Here is a 19089-nt window from a genome sequence, read left to right as displayed (position 1 = left end):
GTGGTGTCTCCTCCCAGGATCTTGCCCACCCCCAGCCTACTGATGAGGGACAGAATGTTGGAGAGACAGCGCTGATGCTGTGCCAACACTGCCCAGCAGTACCCAAAACACTGGCGTGTTATCAACACCTTTCTAGTGACCAATGCAAAGCATGGCACTGATGGCCGCTATGCGGAAAACTAACTCCATCTCAGCCACACCCAATACAATCTCCACCCCTTACTTCACACCATTTGCATCATCGTACTCAGATGCCACAGAATTATAGATATATATATATATATATATCTGTCTTCTAATTATTCCGTTGTATTTATTTGTCATGACTGAAATCCCTTCTTACCAACGCTTACAACTTAAACTCCATGCTTAAACCATCTTTATGCCCAACACACGTATACATTTTCATTAACTACCGTCCCACTTCCTTTCAAAGATAGACATTAGTTTCCCATTCCATGGGTTTCTTCCACCCTTCCGGATGTTTAAAAACAGGCCGTGACTTGGGCTCCATTCCATCAAGATGGGTGCTCGGGACAGAAGCGACACACACGATCGTTCGGCACCGACACCGGCCCTGCCTGGGCTATCGTCGCACTCTCCTCGCCGCTCGTAAAATTCACTCATCGTCGGTTCACGTCACTCCTGCTACTTTACTCCCTGCAACATACAATTTACACTCATTATTTTCCCCCCAAGGTTAAATCTCCTTGAGGCACACACCAGGTCTCCCCGTCCTTCTGCATTGCCCACCAAGTACACCCAGGTCCCTGAGCAAAGACAATCCCATTAATAGGTTTGCCTTTTCCCATGGGAGGAGAATTCCACACCGACCTCCTTAGCCACTTCCCTGTGTGTAGTACGGGGACCTTATCTCCTCCCACAGTATGTAGTGGTTTTGTTTGGGCAGGACCAGCGCGGTTAGCAGATCTTCTGGTGTTAACCAGCCAAGTGGCTTCTGCTACATTTGCCTCCCAATGCTTCCATGCCCGATTGCCCAACCCTCTTGACAGTCCATCATACCTCTCAATCTTTCCAGAGGCTTGTGGGTGATAAGGGATGTGATATATCCACATGTTTCTTTGCCCAAGAGTTTAGGAGGTTATTTCAAAAACAAGCCTCATTGATTCCATTCTTTCTGGGGTACCATGACACCACAAAATGTGTCCCTCAAGGCCTAAGATGGTGTTTCAAGCAATAGCATGGCTTAGAGGGTATTTTTCCAGCCAACCAGTAGTTGCCTCTACCATGATGAGTATGTAAGCTCTTGCCTTGGTGTGTCCATGGCAGTGGTCCAATATAGTCAATTTGCCAGGCCTCACCATCTTTAAAATCCAGCTTGGCCATCTATTCCAAGGAGATTGTACTCGTGTGGCTCACTTGATTGCAGCACACGTTTCACATTCATGGGTGACCTGTGTGATAGCCTCTGTGATCAGATCCACCCCTCGATCACAAGCTCATCTGTAGGTTGCATCTTTTCCTAGATGTCCTGATGTTTCATGGGCCCATCGGGCTGTAAATAGTTCACACTTCTGCTCCCAGTCTAAGTCTACCTGAGCTATTTCCATTTTGGCAGCCTTATCTAGCTGTTCATCCTTGTGACGTTCCTCAGTGGCATGGCATTTGGGCGCGTAAACATCTACGTGACATTCCTTCAGAGACATGTTTTCTATCCGTGCAGTCATGTCCTGCCACAACGCAGCAGCCCAAATGGGTTTACCCTTGCATTGCCAATTGGTCTTCTTCCATTGCTGTAGCCACCCTCATAGGGCATTAGCCACCATCCAGGAGTCACTATAGAGACACAGTACAGGCCACTTCTCCTTCAGCAACCTCAACGACTCGTTATGTGGGACTCCACACAGCAGCTTTCCACCTCTGATGGTTTCTACCACGAGGCAGGATCCATCAGTAAAGACAGCATGGCCTCTTTCATCTTCTGATAACTCATTATATGGTGCTGCTTCTTGAGCACAAGTGACTTTTCAAAGAAATTCTCCAAAACCTCTGCCTTTCTCCATGGATTCCCGGGCAATTGGGTTTCCCCAGTCAAACTCGTTGTGTGATCAGTGCTACCCACCCACTTACTCCAAGTAGCACTGTTTGCACAATGTGTCAAAGGGATGCTTCCTTTCAACATCTAGTGTAGCACAGGAAATTGCAGTGCCAAGAAGAGATGGGCGTCCTTCCCAAAAACATTTGAGGATGCTCAAACCCTCTCATACACTGCTAATATTTCTTTTTCAGCTGGAGTGTAGTGGGCCTTCTGATCCTCAGTAACCCCAGCTCCAAAACCCTAATGGTCGACCTCGGGTTTCTCTTGATGTTCTTTGCCACAGGCTCCAAGTGAGACCATGCTACCCAGCTGCGGTGTAGAGTATATTTTGCAGGGTTGGTCCAGTCTGAACGGGCTCAAGAGCTACCGCCCAAGCTATTTCCTCTTTGATCTGCTCAAAGGCCTGTTGTTGCTCAAGGCCCCATTCAGAATGGTTCTTCTTCCGGGTCACTCGATACAGGGGCCTCACAAGCTGAGTATAACCTGGAATAGGCATTCTCCAAAACCCCGGGCGGCCTACGAAAGCCGGTGTTTCCATCTTCTTAGCTGGTGAAGACATAGTTGCTATCTTCTTAACCACATCCATAGGCACATGACGGCGGCCATCCTGCCGTTTGACGCCCAAGAACTGGATGTCCCGTACAGGTCCCTTGACCTTGCTTTTCTTTATGGCAAACCCAGCTTCCAGAACTTTCTGAACTATTCTTTTTCCCTTCTCAAACACTTCTTCTGCCTCACTGCCCCCACACAATGATGTCGTGAACGCATTGCAGGCGTTCGGGGGCATCACCCATTTCCAGTACGCTTTGGATCAGTCCATGAGAGATGGTAGGGCTGTGTTTCCACCCCCGGGGCAGTCCAGTCGATTCCTGGTGTATTGAACACCTCACCACATGAAAGCAAACTGTGGTCTGCACTCTGCTGCCAAAGGAATTGAGAAAAATGCATTGACAATGCCAAGTGCAGCACAACACCTGGCTGCTTTTGACTCCAGTTCACATTGGAGCTCTAACATGTGCGGTACAGGAGCACTCAGTGGGGGCGTTACTTCATTCAGGCCACGATGGTCTACTGTTAACCTCCACCCTCCATCAGACTTTTGCACTGGCCACGTGGGACTACTAAAAAGGTGAGTGAGTCTTGCTGATCGCTCCTTGGCTCTCCTTATTCCCCTTTTCTTTGACACTTCTGGGGGGCAATTACTGTAGTCGTTGTTGTTTGGGTCCCTATCTCAGCCATAGTGTCCTCCAATGCACTTCGGGTCCCTGCCTCAGCCACACTCCTCTGACAGTACTGAACTGTGGCTCAACAGGCATAGGCCAGGCCCCTGTACAGGGCGAGAAGCTGCTGGGTTTCATCGGGGTAGGTAAGGCACCCTTCTATCAGGTGACGCGTCAGTTTGCCAGGGCTCATTGCCTGTTTAGGTGTAAAGTCCCAGGCAAGGGGAGGTGATAACCACTCTAGGAGCCTGCCCAAATCCTACCACACACACTGACATCCAGGGACCAGCCGCTTCAGGGCACATTTCAATATCTCCTCACCTACAGTTTGTTTTGTCTTACAGCAGAATGACACCAGATTCCACAAACCCCATAGTACGCCAACAGTATTAGTTAATAGTATTAAATAGTATTCAACAGCTTACATGAGGGGGAACAAGGAACACGGGAGCCTGCATTCTAAAACGATACACATCAATCCCAGATAGGGAGAGGGATTCCCGCATTGTCCCCAGAAAATAGCTCCTCCAGCACAACAAAGCCATCAGTGTCACAGCAAAGCACAGAGCCACTGTTTGTATTAACGTGTTCCCAAACTGAACAAAACAAAGAGATAAGCAGCGTACCTGACAAACTCCATGTCCCGCACAGGAACTTGCTACTCAGTAACTGCTATTACTATACCATGCAAGATATATAACTGCCATTGTCTCAGCTCACGTTAGGAACCAAAAAGGACTGGTGTGGGTTTATCTTGGCTAGACGCCAGGTGTTCAGCAAACAACTCTGTCGCTTCCCCTTCCCAGCTGGACGGGAGAGATGAAAAACAACTTGCAGATTGAGATAAGGCAGTTTACGAAAGCAAAAGTGAAAGTTTGTGCATGAACAAGGAGAGGGGAAAAAAAAGCACCTTATTGCCTAGTTTTGATCAGCAAGCACCGCCTAGCCACTTCCCGGGAAGCAGGGCTTCCGCACACGTAGCAGTTTCTCTGGAAGGTAAACACTGTAAATAAGAAATGCCCCCCTTTCCTCCTCCTTTGCCTAGCTTTTATTTCTGGGCTGATGTCATATGGTATGGAATATCCCTCTGGCCAGTTTGGGTCAGCTGACCTGGTTGTGTCTCCTCCCAGGATCTTGCCCACCCCCAGCCTACTGATGCTGGGGCAGAATGTTGGAGAGACAGCACTGATGCTGTGCCAACATTGCTCAGCAGTAGCCAAAACACTGGCGTTTTACCAACACCTTTCGAGCTACCAGTGCAAAGCACGGTGTGGGAAAATGACCGGTTACCCTGTGGACCGGTAACTGGGGATACAATTAGAGGAAACTTAGGAGTTATATTAGCATCCTCACAGGAGTTATAACAGTACGGGAATTATAGGGTAAATCACAGTTGCTGCTCCCTGGGTGGAATGCGGTTGGCATGACTTGGAACCTATTCCGTGATGATTCCCCACACACACGCACACAACACACCCGCTAAGAGGGATGGAATGGAGGGTGGAGCGGAGCGAAGGCCAGACTCTGCAGAAATCCTTGCAGGGAAGGGAACTCGATGGTACTTTGCAGCTGATAAACAGCATACCACCTGTCAACCAAGGGAGATAGGGGAAGATGTCTTACTGCTGAGCCAGCAACTGTGGCGAAATCACTCTCCTTAGATGAACTTGCTTCATTAAAGCCTAATAATAATATTAACGCACACCTCCATCCCAAAGTTACCCACCTCCAAAGTGCAACCATCCCTCACTGGGCATGTGCTCTATATTCTTCTTGACTGTATCTTTAAAAGCAAAGCAAGAGAATTTTACACCAGTCAGTAACAAAGGTATGCATGACTAGAGTCACTCAAGCTCCACCTAAACACACAGAAATAGTATAAAAATAAGTCGAGAATGGGGAAAAGTTAGGGAAGGCTCCATCGTAGCTGCTGGGATCAGTTGATAAGCTGAACCTGTCTTCTCCCCCATAGAGATGCCTATTGGATAAGAATCATACTCTATGCATGCTGAACATTTTATTGGGGATTAGAGCTTGTCTGTATATTCCTTCAAATATATTTTTGCAGTCAGACACTATCACCAACAATCTTCGAACCTTAACCTGTCACAATTTATATTAATAAAGAGCGTTATTCCATAAACTGTTAGCGTGAATCCTTGGCGGACGCTACCAGTCGGCAGCAGCAGGTAACACAATGGGTAAAGGGGAAGACCTGCTGAGGGGTCTCCCTTACGCTGTTGGTGTGTTTCCCTAAGTCACTCAAACCCCCCTCTGATCCAGTAGGACTGCTCAGTGAAGGAGCCCCCCAATGGGATGCTGACAGACTGGTCGGGCACAACGGTCTCAACTTTCCTGAAACACAGACAAATTAACCACTAAAGACTGAGAAAATCTCCCCACACCAAGGGTCAAGGAAGCCTCCTCCCTTTTTCACGTGACACACGGCACTGTGAGAGCTGCTATGGGGAAATGAACTCCATCTTAGCAACACCCAAACCAGCATCTTTGGGGCCTGATTCTCAGCTGTCCTTTGCTGCTGAAATTGCAGTTATAGAAGACGGATTGGTACCTGCCCTTCACTCAAACCAACATTCAGCCCCTAATTAATTTTCCTGTTCCTAAAATCTCTAAGCCACCAACCCCCTTCTACAAGGAAGAATATGCCTTTTAGGCTTTATGAGGTCAGACCTTGGCTGGCTGCCAGGGGCTCAACCAGCTGTTCTCTCACCACCCCTCCTCAATAGGACAGGAGGAGAAAATAAGACGAAAAAGTTCCTTCAGGACATAGCCACCTGCCAGATCTAAGGGCAGCAGGGAAATACCTGCCCCAGACAGCGCTTTACCCTTTCTTAAATATGCTTACACAAGGGTGCCACCAGCTTTGCTGAGTTGCTCAGCTTTGGCTCTCAGGGAAGTCTGGTGCCTGGCTGGTGAAAACTAACTGTGTCTAGCGCAGAGCAGACCTTGGCCTCTTCTCACAGAGGCCATGCCTGCAGGCCACACTCTGTGTGCAGTTCTGGTCCCCAGAATTCAATTAAAAGAGGCGGACAGACTGGAGAGCGTCCCAAGGAGGGCCATGAAGATGCTCAAAGGGCTGGAGAACCTGCTTTTGCTGATACCTTTTCTGGCGATTCTTAAGGCGACCTAAAACTCCCATTTGCACCAATTGGCATAGTCGGAGGGATGGCAAGAGATATCACTGAATACTTTCAGAAGCAGGGAATAAGCCTAAGTCCTAAATACTCGGACACATGGGCGCAGCATGATCCAAAAGCTGTGGAGGAACATCTAAAAGCAGCTAGCGGCTGCATGAAGGCTAGCAACGACAAAGGAATTAGTTGCAAAATGTTAGGCACCTGCCTAGGCTCAGGGGGAACCTCCACACAGTATTCCAGTACTTCCAGGGAGCCACATGGAGAAGACAAGGGGCACAAGTTGCATCAGTCCCCATTGCTGGAGGTTTTCCAGATGCGATTGGACAGGGTGCTAAATAATCTCATCTAGGCTCCCTTTCCCACAAGAGGCTGCACCAGATGATCTTTCAAGGTCCCTTCACACCTGGGCTGGTCTAGGATACTACAATTCTCCAGTGGGGGTTGGGGAGTTTTAGCTGGGCGGGGTGGGCCCTTCCACTCAGGGGATCTGAGAACCGTCTGTGGCACGGTGCCGTGGGAGGTTGTGTGCTCTGACCCGGGACTTTGCTTCGCTGCAACTCAGCACTACGACTGAGTTCTGGCTACCTTCCCCACCTGTGCCCGCTGCTGATCAGAAGATTCCAGCCGTCCGCCGCCCGCACCTCGACCACTACTAGCACTGAGACCAGCTGCCACCCCCGTGAGTTTGCAGGAACCTTTTTGAAAGCGGAAGCACCCCCTTTCCCTCTCTCATCTCGGTGCCAGCCCAGGCCACCTGGGGAGGTTCCAAGCTCGCATCGGAGCGGCATCTGCCAGCTGCGAATCAGCTACTGCAGCTTTTGCCTTGCCTCTCCTTGCGATGTCCTTTTGGGTCTTTGAAATACCCACTCCTGAGGTAATCTATGCCGAGGATACACAGGGCCTCTGGACCAGTCACGATGGGGTGTTTGTGCCATTCCTTCCTGGTCAAGCTCACTTCAGCTTCCAGTCCAGTCAGCTGTTGGGATCCCCCTGTCACCCCAGAAATAGAGATGGATTCTGCCCCCACATTTCTCAATGGCATCAAAGTACATTGCGTGCCAGTGTCAACTAAAGCCTTACACTTTTCTGGGTCTGATGTGCCAGGCCATCGGATCAACACAGTCCAATAGACCCTCTCCTCTACCTGGCTAGAGGCAGGGCCCCTCTAGTTCTGGTCATGGTACTCATTGTTCCCTTCCTGTAAATACGACCTGGAGGTCCCTTCAAGAGGGCTGGACACGACATCATCACTCCTATGCTGCCGGGAGTATACCCTCGTGGAGTGTACACCCTCTCCTTAGCTGGGGGACGCCTGCTCCTAATAGCAGAGACTCTCGTCTGTCCTGGCGAGATGCGGAAGATTCCCTCCTTAAGCTCCTCTCTTGGTTTCTGGTAGCCCTCTTCAATTTTCTCTTCCAGGCTCCAGACATGCCCAGCCAGTTTCGTTTCCACAGGCGAGACATGGGCCCGTAACGGGGCGGCGACAGGGTCGTCATAAATGCTGAGTTTACTAACCAATGCACCCACCTAATCTTCTCCCTCCCTCCATTGAAGCATCGCTAAGTAACAGGAATATACTTCTGACCCGAGCTGAGCAAATTTCAGCCACATTTGCAATGCGTATTGGACACCGTCTGGACTTTTCGGGAATCCCTTGTCCTCTGAAAAAACGATCTCCAGCACAGCTAATTCCCTCAGGCATCGGACACCGTGCTCCATCATGTTCCACTGTCCGCGTGACACGTGGAGGTCCTCCTTACAAAGCTGTCTTTCCCTCACACTTGAAAGCAGTCGTCGCCAGAGGCTCAGAGTTTCCTGTCTTTTCCCGATCCCCTGGTCAATAGCCACACCCCGGGACAGGGATCCCAGTTGCCTGGCTTCGCTACCATCTGGAATTGTATCATTAGCCATGGCATCCCCGATTCAGAGCAGCAAGGTCAATATGGACCCATTTGCCTCGCGTGTGAACTCTCTACGCAGCTCACGCACCTTGCCCGGGGATAGGGATCGAGTGACCTTTTCTGGCTCTGTCTCTTCTGCTGGATGTGAAGGTCCTGCCTCTTCCTCGTCATTCACTATGGGGATTTTCTTTTCTGAACAAGGGCGACTGCTACCAGCTTAGGCTGTCCTTCTGGTCCAGCGATGGCTTGCATGCATACGGTGCCTGTTGATTTGTTTCCTTTTCCCTCTGGCTCAGACGTGGTTTGCGTGGACATGGCTCCTGTTGATTTGTTTCTTTTCTCCTCCTCCTGAAAGTGTTGTACCATACCAAGCAGTGTCTGGTAAGCAATGGCCAGGGCCCAGCATGTTGCTGTGAGTTGTCCATCTCTGGAGCTGTCAGAGCCTTTTCCCTTCACATAACTTATTCTTTTAACAGGGCCCTTGCAGTTGTTCAGAGGTGAACTTCCAGATCATTGGAAGAGAGAAGTCTTCCAAACACTGGGCCATCTCCTTCAACATCCCGTGCCACTCAGGATGATCTGCTCCCAGGGAAGTTCTCCAGACAAATTCCCCAGAAGCCTCTGTCCTGACTCTAAGATGAGCTTGCCAAGCCGCTCCCCATCTTTTACCAACAGTCCTGGCTCACTGGTGAGGTTCCAGATGACTGGAAGCTGGCCAATGTGACACCCATTCACAAAAAGGGTAGAAAGGAGGATCCTAGTAATTATAGACCAGCCAGCCTGACCTCAGTACCAGGTAAGATAATGGAGCAGTTTATATTAAGTGCCATCACGCAGCACTTACAGGATGGCCGGGGTATCAGACCCAGCCAGCAAGGGTTTAGGAGGGGTAGGTCGTGTTTGACCAACCTGGTCTCCTTTTAGGACCAAGTGACCCGCCTGGTGGATGCAGGAAAGGCTGTGGATGTTGTCTATTTGGACTTCAGCAAGGCCTTTGACACTGTCTCCCACAGCATACTCCGGGAAAAGCCAACAGCCCACGGCTTGGACAGGAGCACTCTTTGCTGGGTTAGGAACTGGCTGGATGGCCGGGCCCAGAGAGTGGTGGTGAACCGTGCTGCATCCAGCTGGCGACCGGTCACCAGTGGTGTCCCTCAGGGGTCTGTGCTGGGACCTGTTTTGTTCAATATCTTCACTGATTACATGGATGAGAGTATTGAAACCTTCATTAGTAAGTTTGCAGATGGCACCAAGTTGGGGGCATGTGTTGATCTGTTGGAAGGGAGAAGGGCTCTGCAGAGAGACCTAGAACGGTTGGATGGATGGGCAGAGTCCAATGGGATGCAGTTTAATAAGTCCAAGCGCCGAGTCCGGCATTTTGGCCGCAATAACCCCCTGCAACGTTACAGGCTGGGGACGGTGTGGCTGGACAGTGCCCAAGCGGAAAAGGACCTGGGGGTACTGGTCGACAACAGACTGAACATGAGTCAGCAGTGTGCCCTGGTGGCCAGGAAGGCCAACGGCATCCTGGCCTGTATCAGGAACAGTGTGGCCAGCAGGAGCAGGGAGGTCATTCTTCCCCTGTACTCGGCACTGGTGAGGCTGCACCTTGAATACTGTGTCCAGTTCTGGGCCCCTCGGTTTAGGAAGGACGTTGAGACGCTTGAGCGCGTCCAGAGAAGAGCGACAAGGCTGGTGAGGGGCTTGGAACACAAGCCCTATGAGGAACGACTGAGGGACCTGGGGTTGTTTAGCCGGGAGAAAAGAAGACTCAGAGGTGACCTTATGGCTCTCTACAACTTCCTGAAAGGTGGTTGTAGTCAGGTGGGGGTCGGTCTCTTTCTCCAGGCAACAAATGTCATGAACGAGAGGACACAGTCTCAAGCTGCGACAGGGGAAATATCGGTTGGATATTTGGAAGAAGTTTTTCACAGAAAGAGTGATACAATATTGGAATGGCCTGCCTGGGGAGGTGGTGGAGTCACCATCCCCGGATGTGTTCAATAAAAGACTGGATATGGCACTTGGTGCCGTGGTTTAGTTAAGGCGTTTGGGGCATGGGTTGGACTTGATGATCTTGAAGGTCTCTTCCAACCTAGTGATTCTGTGATTCTGTAAGCATGGTGTAGACAGTGCAAGCCGAATAGAGAAAACTTAGCAGAACTAACAAGAAGATCATGCTGTCCTTAACATCTAGAGGGAACTCAACATTCTCAAAAACTGTTGCAGCAGGCCTGAAGGGCTGGAAAAAAACATTCTCCCCTCCTCACCCCACAGGCTTGATGCCTTATAGTTTTCAAATCCTGTACTGCATTAGTGCATAACTCTGAACTCCATATAAAGTGTTAGCTAACTGTCTCCACATTTTAGTCAGACAAAACAATCCCTCTAGGCCTGAGATCCAAGGACACCCTACTGCCTCAGGCCCCGGAAAGTATAAACAAAAGTGAATTGGGGGAGGGGAGCAAACTGGGGGCATATGACTTCACTGCCTGAGGCTGTAATTGGAGGAATAACCCCTGACATGTAAATGGACCAAACTTATATCTGTCTGAAAAACGCGTGACCATCGTCCATCTTGGGTGTAGCCTCTGAGGCTTCTGACTGCCCAAGGTGTACCTTTTGAAGGCCTTTAATAAATAGCTACTTTTATTCTCTTAACCTTGTCTAGCCTCTGTTCCAGGTAGCCACTCTAAGGCATCAGGCTGGGTGCCATTATTAATGAGGCCCCAGAGGTAGCAGCCCAGACTAGGACAGGCAAACAAGACTGAATACACATTCCAAATGAAACTCGTTGCCTCTGCTGTTATCATGCCATAAACGCAGTAAATCAGCAAAGCTGTTTTGATTCCTCTCCTGATCGTAAAGAGAGCATCATGATGGGCAAATACCTCCCCCTATGCAGAAATATGTACAGGGCACAACATGCACGTGAATACACCGAGAAACACGACGATCAGGAAAATTGCTATACCCCAATACACAAATGCTTTAGAACAAAACTGCAATTCCGACCTCTCTCGAGCCGCACGTTGGGCGCCAAAAGATGTGCCGGTTTAAAAGTAAACCGGCAGGAGAAATGAATCCCATTCAACTACCTCCAGAGAGATTACAGGTCGGAGTTACAATTTACTAGAGATTACAAAAAATACAATGATACAGAGAAAACTGGTTTTAACCCACAAAGTCGGAGTATAAATTGGCACACTCTTTGTAAGGTGAGGGGCACAGTACTGTCGAAATTCTGGTCTTCCTCCGGATCCATCAAATGGTGGTGCACCAAGTCCCCAAACCCAAAGATTATATATATATATGCTCCGGTTCAGGTGAGAATGCTCAGTACCTCCACCAGGACAGGGAGTTTCACAGTGGAGGAATGTAATACTGTGAGTCATGGGATATTCTGAGAGTCTTTGATGGTCTAAGTCCTTGCAGCTGCCTATTATCCTAGTGCCATGGAGTCCATTATGGCCCGTTAGCAAAGATGACACCACCCCTCCCCCACCACGGGGTGGGTGGGAATGTGCTGGTGCTTCCCCAGAGGAGAGTTATCAGGACTGAGTCATTTGCGTGAAGAAAAAAAACACTACCTTGCCTCTGAAGGTTTGCCTCTTCTCCCTTATCTCATTTAACACCCATCTTGTAGCCTGAGGTGTTGGGCGTACAGGAGGCAGCTACGGCAAGTGATCCATCATCAGCAGTTCATCAGGAATGACACAGAGGCTGGTACAATACAGTTTGCTTACATGCACATAGTGCTAAACTGGCACCCTACTCCTGTTACCAGGACACCCAGGTCCAACAGGTGGTGGATGCTTCCAACACAGTGCACCATGGTGAAACCACCCTTGGAAAGCATGCGTGTAGCCTCACACGCAGCATCTTCTACAGTTTTAGCAGAAGCCTACACGGCCTTTCTGTACGTTGGCGTACCACTGCCAAAGAGCTAAGACTTTGCTTCCTACAAGACCCAGAGAGACTGCTAAGCGCTTCCAGCTTCACACAAACAGGCCAATCACTATCTATCTATCTATCTCTGAAATGCTGTTATCTGGCTGAAACATTCCACATACTTGCAATTCCAGGGAGACACCTTCTGAACTTGCAGAACTACTTCCCCTCAGTAAGATGCGCAAGACGGAGGTGATATCCCCATGACAAATCTTTATTGTGCAACTGCTGCTCAAAGCTTTTATTACCTTCCACAGACACAAGGCAAAAAAAAAACAAAAAAACATTACACATCAAAAGCCGCTAGATTGATGGGCAACAGACGAAATCCATTCAGTGGTGATTTGTACGCGTGCAGCAACTCCTGCGGTGCCAAAATCTTAGCCAGGTGGCCAGCCCACCTGATGGCCACCCAGAACGGGTAGATGTATGCGACAGACAGACTGCCCACCCTCGGGCCCTTCATCCACAACCATCCGGAATCCATTGGTCAGGCCCAGGTGAGCAACACACATCTCGCCAACAACCATTACATGCCCAAGAAGCTGGAGAAGGAAGTACAAACCCATAAATAAGTAAAATAAACAGAAAAAGGAACACATAAAGAGGGCAGAGGGCAGGAAGGGAAGGAACGAGAGCAGAGAACCACCCAGAGAAAGCAGCTAGCCAATTCCTAGCAATTCAACCATTGCATGCCAAATTAACGGCACTCCGACCGCCGGCAACTGAAGCGTTCCAAGCAAAGTTACCAAGACCAATTATGCACGCCATAGGGGCAAAAGAGAGCTAGGCAATTTTTCCCAAGCTAAACAGCAAAGGACTACAAAACAGCCACACGAGCTGACTTTGTCTCCGGGTTAAAGCCCCCGTTGTCTCTTCAGGAAACATAACCAATCCTGGTGGAAAATAAACTTTAGGCTGCCTTTTGCGTGGGTTTACAAAGTCTTTGAACGTGGCTTTCATAGCTAAAAGCAAAACGCCCAGCACCGCTCCACCAGCTTTGCCCTTCCTTGCCCCTGGCCTGCCAAAAACCCCAAGTGCTCTTCTGCATGTTAGAAGTTCTACTACTCTTACTCTAAACCACGACAATAGGCACCACACTGCGCTCCAAAACAACACTGCATTTTGCACCAGAACTACATACCCAGGGACCAGCACTGCTTGATAGCACTGCTTTTAGTCAAAAAGCTCAACTCCATTACAAGCTAGAGGCAAAAACATGATAGCGCCAGAAAACCCAAAGTAGCCTACTGTGCCCTATCAAGGGGGAAAGGGGGCAATGGGAAAGAGTCTAGTAAACGAGGAACTATCTACAGGTACAGTTTAGCATACAGAAAGCTCCCACCGTACTTACAGATTCACCAGAACCTCCTGCTTCAGACAACTCGATAATTGGCTCCTTAGGCATGACTTAGGAAAAATGTCCTGTCTAGGGGCAAAAGATCATGGAACGTACGGCACTGGAGGAAGATTAAACAGTTAAAACATAACCAGCTTTAGAGAAAGGTAAGAGCTTATGCAAACCCATCTGCCCCGCTGAACTCCTACAGAAGCAGATTACCAGATTACCCCAAACACAAGCCAGAACATTGATTTTTCTTGCATGATTATAATGCTTTCTATACCCAAAACACGACATCTTTACAGAGCCCCCTCCAGAAGTGGGATTTGTCATGCAAGACAATGGGGGAAGGAGACAGGCCACTACTTGCAATGAACAACCTCCGGCATGTTTTAGTTCGGGCTGATTGTTTCCTAAGCAGTTTTTCTATTGGATGTGGTCCATGCAGAGACTGGAGACAAATGGCTTAACTGAATCATCAAAGAGTTTAGTGAAGTGGAAGAGCAGCGGCCATTCGTTTCCCACAGGACAGGGAGCTCAAGTATGGAACACACGCATAATGACAGGAAGCCTGCAAGTGCATAGGACGAGTCTGTCTTCTATTACTGCATGCAAGCTCTGCCTTTAAAAGCAGAAGGCATCCCTAACTGTTAACTTTCAGCATCTTAATAACTAAGTCATAGGGGATATTACCTTAAAGTTAACATCGCATAGGCAACGGCTGTTATTGGTTTCCCCCCGGGCTAAGCAGCTCACTCTAGTTTCCAGCACCAACACGCGTGACCCTTGCAAGCATGCTGTTATCACGGTCTTACTTCCCCACAGAAACAAGTTCTGGAAAGCCGTTGCAGCCTGCAGGATGACCACTCTGTAGTTTGGTTTGGTTTGGTTTTGTTTTTAACTAGAGAAAGCCGTAATTCCTTGCCCTAATAATCCAGTTTGCGGGTTCAGAACCAAAGCCTAGCACAGCGAAGCTGCGAAACCTCTTCGATGCTGTTAGGAGACACATTGAGGCCAAGTTACCGTCAGAGGTCCCTCTCTACGCGCGCACACGACACGGTGGGGGTGGAATATGCGAGGCGAGACCGGACAACACCAGCAACCCAGTACGCCCGCGGCAGCCGGAAGGGTGGGGGTGCGGCTCAGAACAAGCTTAGGGGATGGTGCAGTAGAGAGCGCCACAACCCAGAGAGGCCCCGTCCGTCCCCCGTCCCTGCACCCAGCCGCAGCAGCACCCTGCCGCGCGCCCGGGCACCACGCGCCGGGTCCTCGGCTCAGATGCCCGCAAGCGCGGGAGGAGGGGGAGAGGGGGGAAAGGGAAGAGGAACCGCGCACAGAGCAAGGGTGCGGCTACCTCCTCGTCCTCGGCGCTGACGGCACCAGAGAAACGCCTTACCGATAATCTTTCCGAAGACAGTAGTGGCGCCACCAGGGCCAGAGACCAGCGCCCCCACACTCTCGCCAGCCAAGGACAACGCCCGTGTCCGCCCCGACCACTTCCTCCACTAAGCCGGGCCCTCCGCGGCGCCCATTGGGCCGACGGATCGTGGCCCGCGTCTCGATTTGCTGTCTCGCCTGTCGTTTTCGCTTTTCCCCGCCCCCTTGGCGGGTCCGCCCTCGTCGACCTGGTGCCCGCGGGGCGCGGAGGGATCTGCCCCGTGTAGTGCTGCGACCCCGAGGGCGGGCTACGAGGTCGCAGAAGAGGCTGTAGTAGCTACAAGTACTGTTTCTTGTTTTTTGTTACCGCATCGAGTCCACCCCAAAGGTGCCCGTGCCTTTTTGCTGCTGCTCCCTCCAGTCCAACGACTGCTTTGGCCAGGGCAGGCCTGCCTTTAACTTCTCAGGACATTTTGAAAAAACAACCGAAGTTGCTCTACATTGTTTGCTGAAAGCCCCACTTCCATTGCAGACATTTCTAAGCTGCACGTCTCCTGGAAGCAAATAAAATGCAAAGCGTGCGTTCGTCACTGCTGGCTTGAGGGCTCAGGAGAGTAGGATTTGCGTTAAGCTGGATAGGAGGCTTTTAGAAAAGTAGGCAGTGCCCTCAAAGCTGCCCAAGGGTGGTCTGTGGTGCCCTGCACCCCTGGGGACAGTGAGCACCTTGAATGGTCCACACAACTGTCTTGTAACATATATGAACCCTGCTTTCCTCTATAACAGGCTAAGGATATCCTTGGCCGCCTTTGAGGCAAGAGCACATTGTCCTATTTTGCAAAGCTGCTTTCCAGCCAATCGGCCTCCAGCATGTACTGGTGCATGGGGTTGTGCCTCCCCAGGTGCAGGACTTGTGTATCCACAGGTTCCTCGGGTGGTCTCAAAAGAGACCATTGTTTCCTATGTTGGAAGGGACTTTGTTCCCCAAGTCCCTGCCTTGAGGTTCAGGGTCTCAAGAGGTCTGGTAACCGTGCCAGTGAAAACAGAGGAAAATGAATCGCCGAGTACCACAGCCTTCTCCATGTTGCTGGCCACTAGACCTCCTGGCTTTTTTATCAGCGGGGGGACGGGCACGTGGGTTGCATATGCTTTCTTTAGTCTTATTTTCTGACCAACGCACCCATGGAAGCCCATCGTATGATTCTTTACATCCCCTGCCAAATTCAGCTGCAGCTTTGCCTTAGTTTTTCTGATGCCATCCCTACAGACCTGGGCGGCATCTTTAGATTCTTCCCAGAATACGTGTCCCTGCTTCCACTACCTATGCATTTCCACTTTGTGCTTCAGCTCGAGCAGAAGAGAAGGCCGTTAGCCACGCTCATCTCCTGCCTAACTTGCCTGATTTCTTACGTCGACCTCATCCTCTTAATCAGGTGGCCTATAGTAGATACCAACCACAAGGTTTCCTTTGTTAGCTTGTGTGGGATGATGACCATGGAGCCAGGAAAGCGTTAAAGCCTAAACCGTGTACCCTCCACGTTATCTTTACTGATGGACATCCACATAGCTGAGGTCAAAAAAGGACAATATGGCCGAAGGAAGAGTTCATGGGCAGCTAGGATAGCCCTCTTTTGGCTCTGATGAACGGCATGAAATGGAAAGAAGTCTTAAGAGCGGAACTTTGAAGGACACCAAGGCCAAAAATGTAACCTTTGCCTGATTAAGGGTCATTTAAGTATTAAAACGCACACTCGTGCATATGCTAATAAGCTTACTGAAGTACATGTGACCACATAGATGATCTATCACTCAGCTCTCCGCTTAGATCACGCTATATGTAATGTAAGGAGGAGAAGATTGGGCTGTATATAAGGAGGCTAGAAATTTCAGCTAGGTAGCAGGAATTCCCAAAAGATGTCGGGGACAGTTGCCAGTCTCTTCTCTTCTCTTCTCCTCCTCCCAAGTGGGGCCGCCCTCTTGGGAAGCTTCTGCATGCCATTGCTATTATTAGTATTGCATGGGTTAGCACAATGTTATTAGAGGTCTATCACAGCTAGTGCATTTCTCAATGGCAGTTCCAAATCTCCATTTCTGTAACTTCAGAAAACCACTCTGTTCCTGAATCTGTGCTCGCAAAGGTTCTTAGAGAACGCAACCAGACTTACAGTGCTGAATTGGTTGTAATCGGAAATTAAGCCTAACCTCACCCAGTCCCTCTGATCTCTCAGGACCAGCTGGAACGCAAGGGGCTTTATTTTCTGCACTCTTTCTTACTCCTAACGCAACAGCTTGGCCTCTAATTTTCACCCATAAGCTCTCAACCTGTTCATCACTGTCTTTCAAAGACAGCTCTGTACAGGAAATCCCTCTCATTTTTGGTTTACATAGAGGGCCACCTCCGCCCCTCCTTCCTTCTGACCAGTTTATAGCCATTGATTGCAGAGCTCCAGTCATTTGAGTTGTCCCAGCACATTTCTACTATGGTGATTACATTGTTAGCTTTCCGGCTGCACAGTGGTTTCCAGCTCCTCTTTCTCATGCATAATGCGTGCATTGGTACAGAGGCACTTCCGCTGGGCTGTTGACTGCGTCACTTTTTTGGACAAGGATCAAGCCCCAATTCCTTTGCAGCATTTCTCAAGTATTCCCCTCTTGTTTCCCAACACATCACCAGCCCCTGGCTCTTCTCTGTTGCTCAAAACTCCATCGTCTTTCCCCGCCGAGTCACCTTTAAAGCCCTCCTTGTAAGTCTAACCGGCTTACTGGCAAAGACCATCTTGCCCCGCTTGGTCGCGTGAATCCCATCAGCTCCCAACAGACCTGGCTTCTTAAAGGTAGATCCATGATCATAGAAGCCAAAACCTTGAGTATGGCACCAGCTACGCAGCCCGGCATTCAGCTGTTCAGTCTGTCTCCTCCTTCCTGGACCCCTTCCTCAGACCGGACACCAATAGAGGCGACCATCACCTGTGCTCCCCATCCTTTTAGCATCGCTCCTACAGACATAATAGACTCCTGGGGGGGTTCTAAGTTGCCTTATCTGACGCTACAGAGAAGAGTAGGAGAGGTGATAATCTGTAGGGTTCACCAGCCTCAGCAGCCTCTCAGTGCCACCATGAATGCGAGCTCCTGGTAGGCAGCAGAGCTCTCTAGAGAAATCGTCTGGGTGGGAAATGGGTGTCTCGGTGTTTCTCGGGAGGAAATCTCCAGTTACTAATACCTTTATGTGCTTCTCTGGTCGCACTGGTTCTAACGTGGGCAGGTGGTTAGGTCAGCTTTGCATGGTTGCCTTTGTCCTGGCTCCTGTCCATTACTCATGTGCTCTTCAGTCTCCAAACCAGGAGCATACTGTCTGTTATGTAGGGGCACTTCAGGAGATGGGGGAGGGTTCTTCCTTCTACCCTGAGCACAGAAATGCATCCGGTCTCCTTCATCTCAGGAGTCACTTGTGTCAGTCACCCCGAGGTTACATTCTGGCTTACCTTCCTTTTGTGCACTCTGAAGGCAGGCCGTCGCTCAGCCTGGGACAGCGTACAATACCTGGCATTGAACTCCTGTCCGTGTACCTGGATTCCCTGCTTCCTGTCAATCTCCTCCTTTAAAACTTACTCGTCCAAGGAGATCTTTCTGCTGGGCACACTTGCAGCTATGACATCCACCGCTGCCTTCGGGTTCTAAGGGGGACTTCCAGGGACTGGACCTCTTGCCCTGCCCTTTGTTCATTGACCCTGTCCATCACTCCCGCACAGGGCTGCTGATTAGTCTCTGCCTCTCCCTCCTCGCACCCTCACTGTGGCAGCAGCTCTCTGGCCACAGAGAGCAACACATAACTTTCCCAGGCCTTTCTGAGGAAGGCTGTGAGAAGATCAGAGAAAAGAATGAGGAACAATTCTTATCTTCACTTGCTGCACCTGTTGTTGTGAACATGTGGAATGTGTTATGGAGATTTGTTTACCAAAGGGTGGTTTCTTAATTAGCCAATGGTGATGGTGTTTGGATTGGAGGACCAATTAGGTCCAGGTGTATCGTAACTGTCTATAAAAGCAACGGGTTTCCTAATAATTATATATATATAAAATAAAGA

The 19089-nt window shown here is 49.8% G+C and overlaps 1 long non-coding RNA gene across 1 annotated transcript; it reads right to left on the bottom strand.

Moving 5' to 3' along the window:
- Nucleotides 1-289: 289 nt before the first annotated feature.
- LOC129133631 (uncharacterized) lies at nucleotides 290-15227 on the bottom strand. Its single transcript, XR_008536023.1, has 2 exons — nucleotides 15028-15227; nucleotides 290-660 (listed from the first exon to the last, which is right to left on the bottom strand). It is a non-coding gene; the product is annotated as an uncharacterized LOC129133631 (long non-coding RNA).
- Nucleotides 15228-19089: the final 3862 nt, after the last annotated feature.

The sequence above is a fragment of the Agelaius phoeniceus genome, chromosome W (assembly GCF_051311805.1).
Source record: "Agelaius phoeniceus isolate bAgePho1 chromosome W, bAgePho1.hap1, whole genome shotgun sequence".
NCBI classification, from domain to species: Eukaryota; Metazoa; Chordata; class Aves; order Passeriformes; family Icteridae; genus Agelaius; species Agelaius phoeniceus.
The sequence above is the reverse complement of the archived record's forward strand: the minus strand, read 5'-3'. Positions and strand labels throughout refer to the sequence as shown.